The sequence below is a fragment of the Mus caroli genome, unplaced genomic scaffold (assembly GCF_978045245.1).
Source record: "Mus caroli unplaced genomic scaffold, Mus_caroli_1 scaffold_22, whole genome shotgun sequence".
NCBI lineage: Eukaryota > Metazoa > Chordata > Mammalia > Rodentia > Muridae > Mus > Mus caroli.
The window spans coordinates 4,114,639-4,126,838 of NW_028227277.1; positions in this window are offsets into that span (position 1 = coordinate 4,114,639).

A 12,200-nucleotide genomic window follows, 5' to 3' on the forward strand; every position below is an offset into this window, starting at 1 on the left:
TGATGTGTATCACTCATGATGGAAAACTCTTCCTAAGCTCTCACAAATTCAGACATCTACACCCCCCCCCCCATATTCATCATGCAGATCAGGAAAACTTAGGAAGAACCAGATACTGTTACATATTTTCCTGTCACTTAGATGTTCTTTGAATTCTTAACAGGAGGGAGAGCATCGCATTTGTTGTCCTTATTTACCCTAACCAAAGCTCATAGCTTTGCTGCTGGTTAGTAGTTACAGGAAGGTAAAAGCATCTATCCACTTAAGGATAACACATGACAAACATAAAGAGTATATAGCACAGGAAATTTGATGTTAACTTCTAACTGTCCTACCACAGTGAGTAATCAGAGATATAGGCATGGAACCATTTCATGGAAGACAATTTGAAGTGTCTTCAGGTAAAACAATGTCCAAGCACATTTATACAGAAGCAATAATAGTTTATAATAAACTATGTTCCCGTTCCCTCCTTTTATATGTTTTCTAGACTATCTGGCATTGCCTTTTCAAACTGTTCCATAAAGATCCAAGCAATACATATCTCCTCACTACAGTGATAATTGTAGTAACTGATGCTGCTCAAGAAATTCATTTACTGATAATAAATGAGGCATTGTCATTTGGGTGTTGTAGAGTGGGCATGGAGTCAGGAACTGTGGAGACTCTGTGACCTCATTTCTGAATCCAGCAGAAGAGAATGTTTAAAGGGCTCTGTGGAAGGCTAGGGGCTGTGGAATGACACAGAGACAGAATGGCTCATCCCGACCCAGCTGCCTGCCTCCATTTTTGGCCTGAGAACAAACAACCACAACCAATCTTCACCTTGTATCCTGGCTTCTTGTGATCTCTCTTGAGATCTTCTATCAGGGTGAGAAATCTTTGTCTAATTTCCAGGCTGAACTTCTGGGTCTTGGTGTTTGTATTGGGCAAAATAAACAAGAACTGCTCCAACAGGAGCAGAGTCAGGATCTGCTCCACAGAGTGTTACTGAGGCTTCAGCCACTGGAAACAAAGTCCCCAGAGTTTGCCGAAGGCCTCGTGAGGCCCATCTGCTTCATCATACTGGAACTGCCTGAAGTGCTAGACGAAGACTTCACAGGCTTCCATATTTCCAAGGCTGAGTAGAGGATCCCTGTGGGGCAGTAAATGGGTGCTTCCATTTTTCCCACTGGACGGCTCTTTCTTGGTCCTGGTGCTTCAGGTCTCAGGTCTTTCCTTGGGCCACCTGCAGCAGAGAGGAGGCCTCCGTGAGAAAGGAGACACGGGAGTGATAACTAACGTGTATATGGTTCCTGTCCTTTCAGCTTTCAGAACCTGATGCCAGACATGGTCTCTTCTCCAAAACATAAGTGTGCACATCCAACTCTGCACAGAGATGTCAAAAGTTATACAAAGCATGCCCACAAACCCTTTTTGCAGACTCCTTTGAACTGTGTGTAATAGTAGGTTAGCCACTGGCCTGTGTGGCTACTGAACTTGGAATTAGTGGAAGCTGGAAGCTTTTATTCCTACCCGCAAGTATCCCTGCAGAATGTTCTCTGCTATTAGGTAGCCATGTTCTGAGCAGTCCCATGGACTGCAGCTGGGAACACCTATCCTTCTGCAGAGACACATGACTAGAACACTGCCTCTTAGGATAAGAGTACTGTCTGTTCTCACATAGGGCCCAGGTTTCATTCTCAACACCCACACGGTGCCCACAACCATTTGTAATCAAGTTCAAGGGGATCCAACAAACTCTTCTATCCTCTCCAGATACCAGGCATGCATGTATGTATATAGTCAGTCATGCGTACAGGAACATAAAACATCCATACACAATTATAAGATACAAACATTAAAACTTTAAAAGAGGTGCAGGCATCTAATCCCACTCCTCACACAATAATGGTATCCAAGTGTTTCCAAATGAATGGAGGTCCCCAAAAGGGAAACAGCTACAGTTTCCCTGAGAAAGCCCTCCAGCTTTGAGTGTCCACTAGTAACCTTTGCAGTCAACCCTTCCTCTCTTGATCTTGTCACACCCACTAAGTGTAATGACTTCATGCCCACCTCTACCACTTTGTCTTTGCTATAACCTTCATAATAGTTTTTCTCGAAGGAAAAAAACAAACAAATACCATGTGAGGAGATGAATGTCATAAAAAATATCTCAGGAGTTCCTATTGTGAAATCAATACTCAGTTCACTCCATATCTGGAGACAGGGCCTATTCTAAACATCCCTCACACATCTGTGTGCTTATCTCCCACAGGAACTTAGGAGAGAGAGAGTAGTATTGTTCTTTCCCTTTGGTATGATGAGGGTTGAGGTAAAAAAAAAAAAAATCTTAGAGTCACTGAATTCATTGAAAGTGCTCAAAGACTGGTCTCCCCAGCTTTCAGGGCTTGTGCCTACTGTGGCATTGGAGAGCTTCTTTCTCTGGCTGGATTTCAACTTCTGCCCTTGTACCCTTTTTCCCTCTCCCCCTCAGTGACTCTTTTCCTTCCTTCCTGTTTCTGTTCCCTTTCCTAAAGCAGTTTCTTTTCTTGACATCTTCTCTAAAAGACTGGCCATGAAAATGACCTCAACCCCATTTCCCCTGTAACATTTCCTTGCAAAAGTGAAGAGATACCTAGCCTGTGCATTGGTGACTCAGAAACAACTATGAGCCTAACTACAAGGAGCCTGAAAGGATTATAGTATCCAGGCACATGGAAGAGGAAAAGCCTCTATGGAACCCTTAGAAGATTCTACTTTCCTTGATCTAGATATCTAGGCTTCCAAATGACGCCCTCTGGGTTGGTATCACCCAAGAGATGAGCATGTGATACATATCCATGATGTAATTTGAGAAACATATAAATGTTTACATATAAACACTTAAATGTAGACAATGCTGAAATCATCTACAAGCTTACTTAGTACAGTCATGGTTTACTTCATAAGACTAAGCAAAGCATTACAAAGAGAAATTGGGGTGAAGTGTCTCAAAGCTCTGGGAGAACAGATTAGTAATTTTGTTGTTTTTAAAATAAGTACCTTATTAAATATTTATAAGATAGGTGTTAGACTCCATATTTCTGAGACCCTAAGCCAAGAAATCTGTTGGTAAGCTCTGTCCCAGCTCTTTAGTGGCCAGAAACCCTCCTCCCTGTGATCCTAGGTCAAAGGCTATGTTATTAACTAGATCACACATTAATAGGTACTCTCCTCTTATGTGGTCAACATGAACATTTCATACCAAGCTGCAAACCCTTATTTCTCATATTTTGTATCCCCAAAATAAGGATTTAATTATTATAGTTATTACAATTACTATTATTAGAAAAAATTACTATTATTATGACTAATAATAAAAATAGTAATATTATTATTATTACATTGTATGTATGAGGAATATGTGAGAATATGGCTGTACAAGTGGGTTGTGGTGCATGGGATGACTAGAGGGTGGCTTTTGGGAGTCTGAGATTCCTTCCCACTACCAAGGTTTTTTAGGATGGAACTAGGTACTCAAGATTGCACAGTGAGTGCTTTTACCTCCTACCACACACATTTGAAACCTTGTGCTCATTATAATTCACACCATTGTTTTTACCATGACACTGCCTGACTTCAAGTCCTATGAGCCCTCTCATTATAACACACAGCAAACAATGCTTCCCCGGGCAGGTTGCAACCTGTCCATGGCTCCTAGGTCCCACCCACCTGGTCTCCATCCTTCAAGTGAATATCCAAGCTTCAGTTATGCCAACTGCCACTCTCTATTGCACATCCTTTCTCCTGCCTCCCCCATTTACAGGAACTTTCAAAGACCTATTCAGAATCATTCACCTCACCTTATACTTAGGTACTTCATGAACTGGGGCTACCAAGAATGAATATCTTCTGTCCCTTGCTCCTAGACTTGACTGATCTGCTGTCTCCCTTTTTCAAATCACTCCATGCATCAAACACCTCATGGTGCTGGCCTAACATATCATCAGAAAAGAATCCCTTCTCAGAAAGCTGCCTCCTTTTCCCAACAGACCTATTTAGTAATGCAAAGAATCTAGCTACTTGTTGCCTATGGCAAGTCTTACTGACACTTCAGGGGTGGGGTTAGCCAGCATCTATCATTTGAGCCTGCAAGAGTCAGATGAGGGTCTGCCTAGCAGCTCATAGATACTCCCCCTCCGCCAGACCACCACCAATACACAGATTTCTCCACATTGTGCTTACTTTGAGTAACTCTGGAAGGAGCTAGATTTTTCTCTCTGGAATCTCTGTCCCTGACATGAGAGTCTAAGACTCACTGCTGTGTTCCAATGCTGAGAGATACAAAGGAGTTGCATTCTTCCTCACACTGGCTTCAATACAAGTTTCATTCTCCTTAGCCACATCTACCTTTTGAAGCTCCAATTGACCATATGTCACCTTCAGGAGGTACCTTTTGTATACACAGCTTAAGAAAGCTGGGTTTTAAGGGTCAGTGTGGAAAGGTCCTAGGTCCCTGTCTCCTGATTAGGTCAGGGTTAGTGAGGTCAAACAAAGGCAGGGAAACCACACAATACTGTATGGAGCATAAATGTCTTCCTTAAAATTTGAATAAGACATTGGAACCACAAAGACTGACAGTATAACCAGTAAAATGGTACTAAGACAGAATAATTTCAGCACTTAGGGGGCAGAGGCAGGAAAGTCTCCATGACATGGAGACTAGCCTGATATGTATAGTGAGTCCCAGGCCTGCCAGGGCTCAATACTAACACCCTATCTGTCTGTGTTAGGTCTCTCAACTAATTAGGAGCAGTCATAGCCTCCTTGTAATTCTTTTTTATCTTTTTTTTTCATTCAGTCTCATAGAAAAAACAAAAAGACAGCAGCTTGTTGTAAGATAAAACTCAAAGGTAAAGCTTCCTGATAACTCTTCCCATGTAGACTTCAACAGTGCTCCTCAACTCCTCCCAAAATACTATACGATTAAACTGGCATTGAACATGTACTTGAATTATCTGCAAAGTTTTAAAGAAATTGGGAAAAAAATGTAAAAACCCTAAGATCCAAATGAAAATGCAAGTACTTATGTTTTGAATCTAAGACATAAAAACAAGATGATCACTGGCAACTATGAGTGCTTATGTTAAATAAAAAGAGTGTTCAAATATATGCATATACAAACACATCCATATATATGCCTATATAATATGTTATATATTATATACATTTTGAATATTAAATATGTTAACAAATATATAATGATATATATTGAATATATCTTGTATATTATATATATAATATAAATTTGTGCGTTCATATGTGTAAGGTTTGTGTGTGTGTGTGTGTGTGTGTGTGTGTGTTTGGTTTTATGCATGTGTGTAAGCCCAAGGTCAGATTGATTCACTATCAATATCTTAAACCATTATGGAAAAAAGAGCAATAATTCTCAAACTATTTCCAATAACTAGGAAAAAAAAAGAAGCAGTACCAAATACATTTTATAAAGCTGGTATTACTATGATTCCAACAATCAGAGGATACAACAAAAACTAGACCATTTTTCCTGATAAACACAAAGGCAAAAATAATCTACAAAATACTTAATAATCAAATTTTAGAACACATTAAAAAGACCCTACCCATGGTCAAGTTGACTTTAACTTAAGAATTCCAATCAACATACTTCTAGAGCAAATATAACAGGGACAGAAATCACATGATTATCTCAATAGGTGAGGTAAAGGACTTTTCGAAGTTCAACATCCCTTCTTGGTACGAACTCTGGGAAAAAATATGGATAGAAAAAAGAGATTTCCGTATAAACAACTCCATATAGGCTATATTCAGCAAACATAGAGCCAATTATAATCAATCATATAAATTATAATATATAATTTTATATTATATTAATATATTAATAATGGTTAATTAATAATTGACTGAGAATATATTATTATATTAACAATATAATTAACAACATACTTATAATATAGGAATATGTTATGGTAAACCATATAAAAATGTCTATTTAGGCTATATATAGGAAAACGATAGCCAACAATAATAATTAATATAAATTGTATTATATGTATATATTATATATTTATATATTTATATTATAAAATTAATAATGATGTACTGATCACATAATTATAATTTATGAATAATAGTATTATAATGTTAGAATAATATTATTAGAATATATTATATTAAAAATATTAATAGTATAATTAAAATAGAGAAATATGATAAACCATATAAAAATCTCCATGTAGGGTATATGTAACAAACCTATAGTCAATAATCATAAATCATATAAATCACAATATATCAATATATTAATAATATATTCTTAATAATTAATTGATCATACAATAATAACGTGTGGTTATAATATATTATAGTAACATTATAGTAATATGATATAGTAATAATATAATTATAATATATGATTATGTTAAAATAAAACATATAAAAAATGTCCATTTAGGATATATATAACAAACCTATAGCCAATTATATTAAATCATATAAATTACAATATATTTATATATTACACATTTATATATTAATAATATTTATTTAATAATTTACTGATAATATGATTACATGTGGTTTAAATATAGTAATAATATAATTAATGTAGTGATTGATAATGTAATTATAATATATAAGTGTAACATAATAAACTATATAAAATTTCCTTACCGGCTATATGTAATTAACCTATAGCCAATTACAATAAACTGTGGAAAATTGAAAACATTCCTTCTAAAATCAAGAAACAAAGCCATGTACTCTTTCCAGTAGTATTTAATACATTGATTAGAATCTTGCCTAGAGAACAAGGAAAAAAAATAATAAAAGGGATTCAAATAGAGAAATTTGAAGTCACATAATTTAATAATAAATAGCATAATCTGACATGAAAAAACCCTAGAGACCTTCTAGAAAGCTCTTATATCAGATGTATAAATTCAACAAAATAATGTATAGTCAGGATATAAGAACTAGTGTTTTTTCTATACCAATAATATAATTTAAAATATAATATAATATAAAAATATATTATGATAAAGGACAAGTTAATCAGGAGGGGAGAACTCCATTCATTCCAGATTCTTAAAGTTAAAGGAAGACCTGGGTTTGGGGTATTGTGCTGTGATAATTGCAGCATTCAGAAAACTAATACATGGAAAACTGCTGTGACTTGGAAGCCAACCTGGGCTACATTGTGAATACCAAACCATACAGTCTTAAAAATAAAATACCTAAGAATAAATCTATCCAAGGTGATGAAAACTGAAAAACATTGTAAAAAGAAACCAAACACATGAAAATGGGAACATTTCCCTCTTCTTAGATTAGAAGATTAAGATTGTGAAAATGGCACTTCTGCCAGAAAGTGTCTGCAAGGTTAATATAATCCTCATCAAAAATGACACAATGCCATTCTTCACAGAACTTGAAAAAGAAAAAATAAAAATTCATATTTAAATACAAAACATCTCTGATTTTCCAAAGCAATCTTAAACAGAAGGAAATTGCATAGATGGATCACAATAATCAATTTAAATTTCCAATAATATGATAGGCAGGGGTGGTGCATGTCTTCAATCCTGGCACTTGGATGTTAGATGCCAGTGGATTTCTGAGTCCAAGGCCAGCCTGGTCTACAGAGTGATTTCCAGGACAATCAAGGCTACACAGTGAAACCCTGTCTCCACAAAGAAAAAAACAACCACAACAACTACAACAAATCCAGTAAAGAGCTATAGTAACAGTCACATGCTGACACAATAAAGAAAATCCATGAACAAAATAAAGGATGCAGAGGTGAACCCACAGCTACAGCCATTTTGTTTTCACATTGCTGTTAAAAATATTCATTGATGAACAAGAAAATGTCTTCAAGAAATGGTAATAAAACCAGAAATGTTGATGTGGATAATCCCAGTACTTTGGGAGGTAGAGGTAAGGAAAAAAGGGATTCAAGATCATTCTTCACTACATAGGCTGTCCCCAAAACCCAAAACCCCAAAAAGGAAAGTAAAGAAACTAAAGAGGAAAAATAAATGGGGCTGGCAAAAAATTGAGTGTTTATATGTCAAAGAACAAAACTAAAACTGTGTCCCTCACTCTGTCCAAAAGTGTTCAAAATGGATCCATCATCTTTTTGTTTGTTTGTTTGTTTGTTTGTTTGTTTGTTTGTTTGTTTGTTTGATTTTTGTTTTTTCCAGAAAGGATTTCTCTGTGTAGCCTTGGCTGTCCTGGAACTTACTTTGTAGATCAGGCTGGCCTGGAACTCAGAAATCTGCCTGTCTCTGCCTCCCAAGTACTGGGATTAAAAGCATGAGCCACCAAGCGTGGCTGGACCCATGATCTTAAGATGACACATGAAACCCAAACTGCTAAAGGAAAATAAAATTACAATATCCCACTTTAAGCACAATCAAGGAGTTTCTGAAAAGGACCCCAAATAGCAACTTATTTTATGTTTATTCAGCAATAAAGAATAAAAAATTTAGTAAACTAGATGGGGATGGAGGTCAGGTTAAACGAAGTAAGCTTAGTTCTTTTCTGTCTAAGGTCTGAGGGAATTTAAAATAGTCACATATAGCTCAAAAAAATAGTACAAGAATTGACAAATGTCATTACATGACAGTAAAAGATTCCAGTCTCCAAAGGAAGCAAGTGGCAAAGGAGAATGAAGAGGAAGCCTACAGGACAGGAAAAAGTTAAAAAATAAAAATATTAACTTTGCCAACCACATTTGTAAAAATATTAATCTGGACAAATCTATAAAGAACCTCAAAACTTAAGGAAAATTATCTCATCACTGGATGGGTTAATGAGTTAATAGATAATACTCAAAACAGCACATACAAGTCACCAATAAATACATGTAAAACATTCAACATCTTTAGCTATCAGAGGAAGACAAATTAAAGCTAAATTGAGATCTAACAGCAGTCAGAACAATTACTATCAAACAAACAGCAATAAGTACTGGTGAGTATGTGGGGAAAAACATTATATATTGCTGGATAAAAACCTAACTACTTCTGGGTTGTGGTGGTGCATGCCTTTAACCTCCTACTAGGGAAGCAGAGGCCTTTTACTCTCTGTGAGTTCCTGAAGAGAAAGTTCTGGACAGCCAGTACTTCTCAGAGAAACCCTGCCTCAAGGATGAAAGGAAGAAAGGGAAAAAGACAACCAAAGGAAACCAAACTAGCACATTAGCTATAGAAATTGCTCTTTGAAAGTTAAATATTTAAAAAAGTAACTAAAAGGTAATAATATTTAAATTAAAGCTGTTAGAACTACCATATGAAGAAGGCACACCAGTGAATTTATATATAATTTTCTTCACTATTTATACATGCACACCAAATGTATAAACTATGGAGTTTTATGCATCTATGAAGAAATAAAATTTTCATTAAACTGGATGGAACTGAGTCCTTTTGTCTGGTCACTGAGAGACTGACCTTGCTCCAGTGTGAAAGTGCATAAGCAATGCAAACTGGACTTGTATTTTTTATCTTTTTTTTTTGGAGGGGGTAGGGCAGATGGGTGGGGGCAGACCTAGGAGTACTAGGAAGAGACTTTGCTTGGGGTTCATGACATGAAATTAACAATAATCAATAAAAATATGAAAAAAAATCTGGACAGATATATAAATCATAAGATTGTTAAGAGGGAACAATCAAGATCCTTCCCGCCTAGGATCTGAGGCAATCTAAAACACAGTCACCAAGTAACTGGCCCATCATCGTTATGAGGTTAGTCAGCTTGGCTACCTCGCACCCAGGTCATGCCCCCTCCGTGTTCCCAATCAAGCCATTTGCTTTCATTTTAGTTCTCTTGTGTGTCCATACTGTCAAGGGCAAGCCTTGTGCTGGTTGTCATCAGAGTACAACTTTACCTAACACAGTTTGTTTTTTCCTTGTTATGGTGGGTTCCAGAGAGAGAGGTCAGCATGTAAGGATTTCCTACCAGGGAACATCTACTTACCAGGCGACCTCAACTTACCAAACCGTGCAATTTGCATCCTAAAGTTAGTAAAGTCACAGGCTCCATTGAGGTCAAAGTTTGCTTTATCCTTAATGCCACAGTACTGTCTGTCTGCTTGCAAGGCCCCTTCTCTGAGTAATAAACGACCCCACATGCTAAACTCCACTCCACACATCACCGGCCCGACTCTGTCTCCTTCCCAATTCCCAGAAGCAAACTCATCTCCTTGTTGTCAACCATCCAGTAGCCACTCAGTCCTCAGCAAAGATAATGATGTTGCAGGAACAGTCAGCTTCACGGCCTTCTTCCCAACTTCAGGTCTAACAGGGACTCTCGTGTCTCAGGCACCTCAGGAACTGATGCTACTGGGAGTGGGAGGTGGGGCGCTAAAAACTAGTTCCTTTCCTCCTAGACCTGACTGGTCCCTTGTGTCACGTTCTGCTCTGGAACATCAGAGCTCCTCAGATCGGCCATATACTGGCTGGCCTCAGCTTACCCCGAGGCAAAGTTATTAAGTAATTAGGTTTTGAAGACTGCTCCAGAAATATCTCCCCTTTGCCATCAGTAAAGTGTCTTGGAGCTAAGAAGGGTCTGGCCCAATAGTCACACAGACTTAACAGCTATCCTGTGCTGAATCTGAGCCTGCTCAGAGACTGGGGTACAGCAGTAAATATCAATGATCCTCTCCTGATAATTATCTACAACCTGAGGAAAGAAAGAATTTCCTTTCCCTGCCATCAACCATCCAGATCTCTGCTTTGCACTTACTTGTAGGTGACTGGCTCTCATTACAGTGGGCTTGGACTGAGTTCCATGTGGCTTCCTCAGGTTCTTTTGTCTTTTGAAGCAAAAAGTGAGCCTGCATACCTTCAGGAATCACTCATTTCACATGTGTCTTCTACAGCTAAAATGACCTTGTGAATGTCCACTGAAGAGAACTGAGCTAGTGGGGTCTACAAAAGGTCAGATTCAGGCTTTCTAAGTCTCTGATGGAAGTTTCCTCCTGGAAATATGAAGGGCAGACACAGGGACCTCCGGAAAAATCTTTTAATATTTTCAACAAATCTGTGCTTTGTGATCACGTCTCTAAAATTTTCTTAAGCATTTGTTATTTTTATTTTTTTAAAGGAGCCCTCCAACAGAAATTTCTGGTGGGGAAGATGTAATATTTTTAGCCTTTCTTTCCACCTGTAAATGAAACAGCAAAATCCCCTACTTTTTTGTTTCTCCAGAATTTAAGGTATAATTAAGGAGTTCTTTAATTTGCTAAAGACTTCAAAAGTGGCAATTTTGAACCATAATGGACTTTTGCACACAGGGTGAGATGATGACGCCTTGTTCAACATTATGGAAAGGAAGTAGACAGATCTCCTTAAGTCCCTAGGGCCCCTTTACAACAGTTTGGAAAATGTTATTTACTCATCTCTGAATTGAATGAAAAGATGTATTTTCAATAAAAAGTATTTTCCCAAAAGCTAGATGTTGGTACAAAAGACCAGTTTATAAACTGATTTTTTTAAAAGAATCATATAGTATACAAAGGACAAATATGAAAGGTTTCAAACTCTGAAGAATTTCATTTTGAAAGTATGGTAAAAACCCTAGAGTTAATAATCATGAACACAGAACACAACATGTAGCAAACAAAAGTACAAAGTACACTCCAATAGGCCAGCAGGCATAAAATTAGGGAATGTAAGGATCTTTATAATGGAGTACAATTCCTCCCCCATTCTCCATGGAAACAAACAGACTCCCTGTTGTCTCCAAAGACTTTGAGTAGGGAATCATCCAGCATCCTTTCTCTTCCATTTGATTAAAGCTGACTCTAAGACCTGCCAAGATTCCAGGACAGGAAAATTGGACTCCCTTATCCACTTTGGTATGTGTGTTTCCAGTTAGTGTTACAAATGATCACATCTTTAGACAACTAAAACAGAGCTTATCTATTCTAGTACAATTCCAGAAGGCAGAAAGTGTAAAACTCAAGGGGTTAGCTAGTTTTACTCATGCATGGAACTGTTGTTGGCAACCTATAGGTTGCAAGTCCTTGTGACACTTTCACAGGAGTTGTCTAAGACTATCTGTATGTCAGATAATTATGTCACGATTCCTAACACTAGGAAATTACAGTTATGAAGTAGTAAAAAATAATTTTATTGTTGGGACTCCCCACAGAATAAGATAATATATATTTGTAGGAACTGCAGCATCAGGAA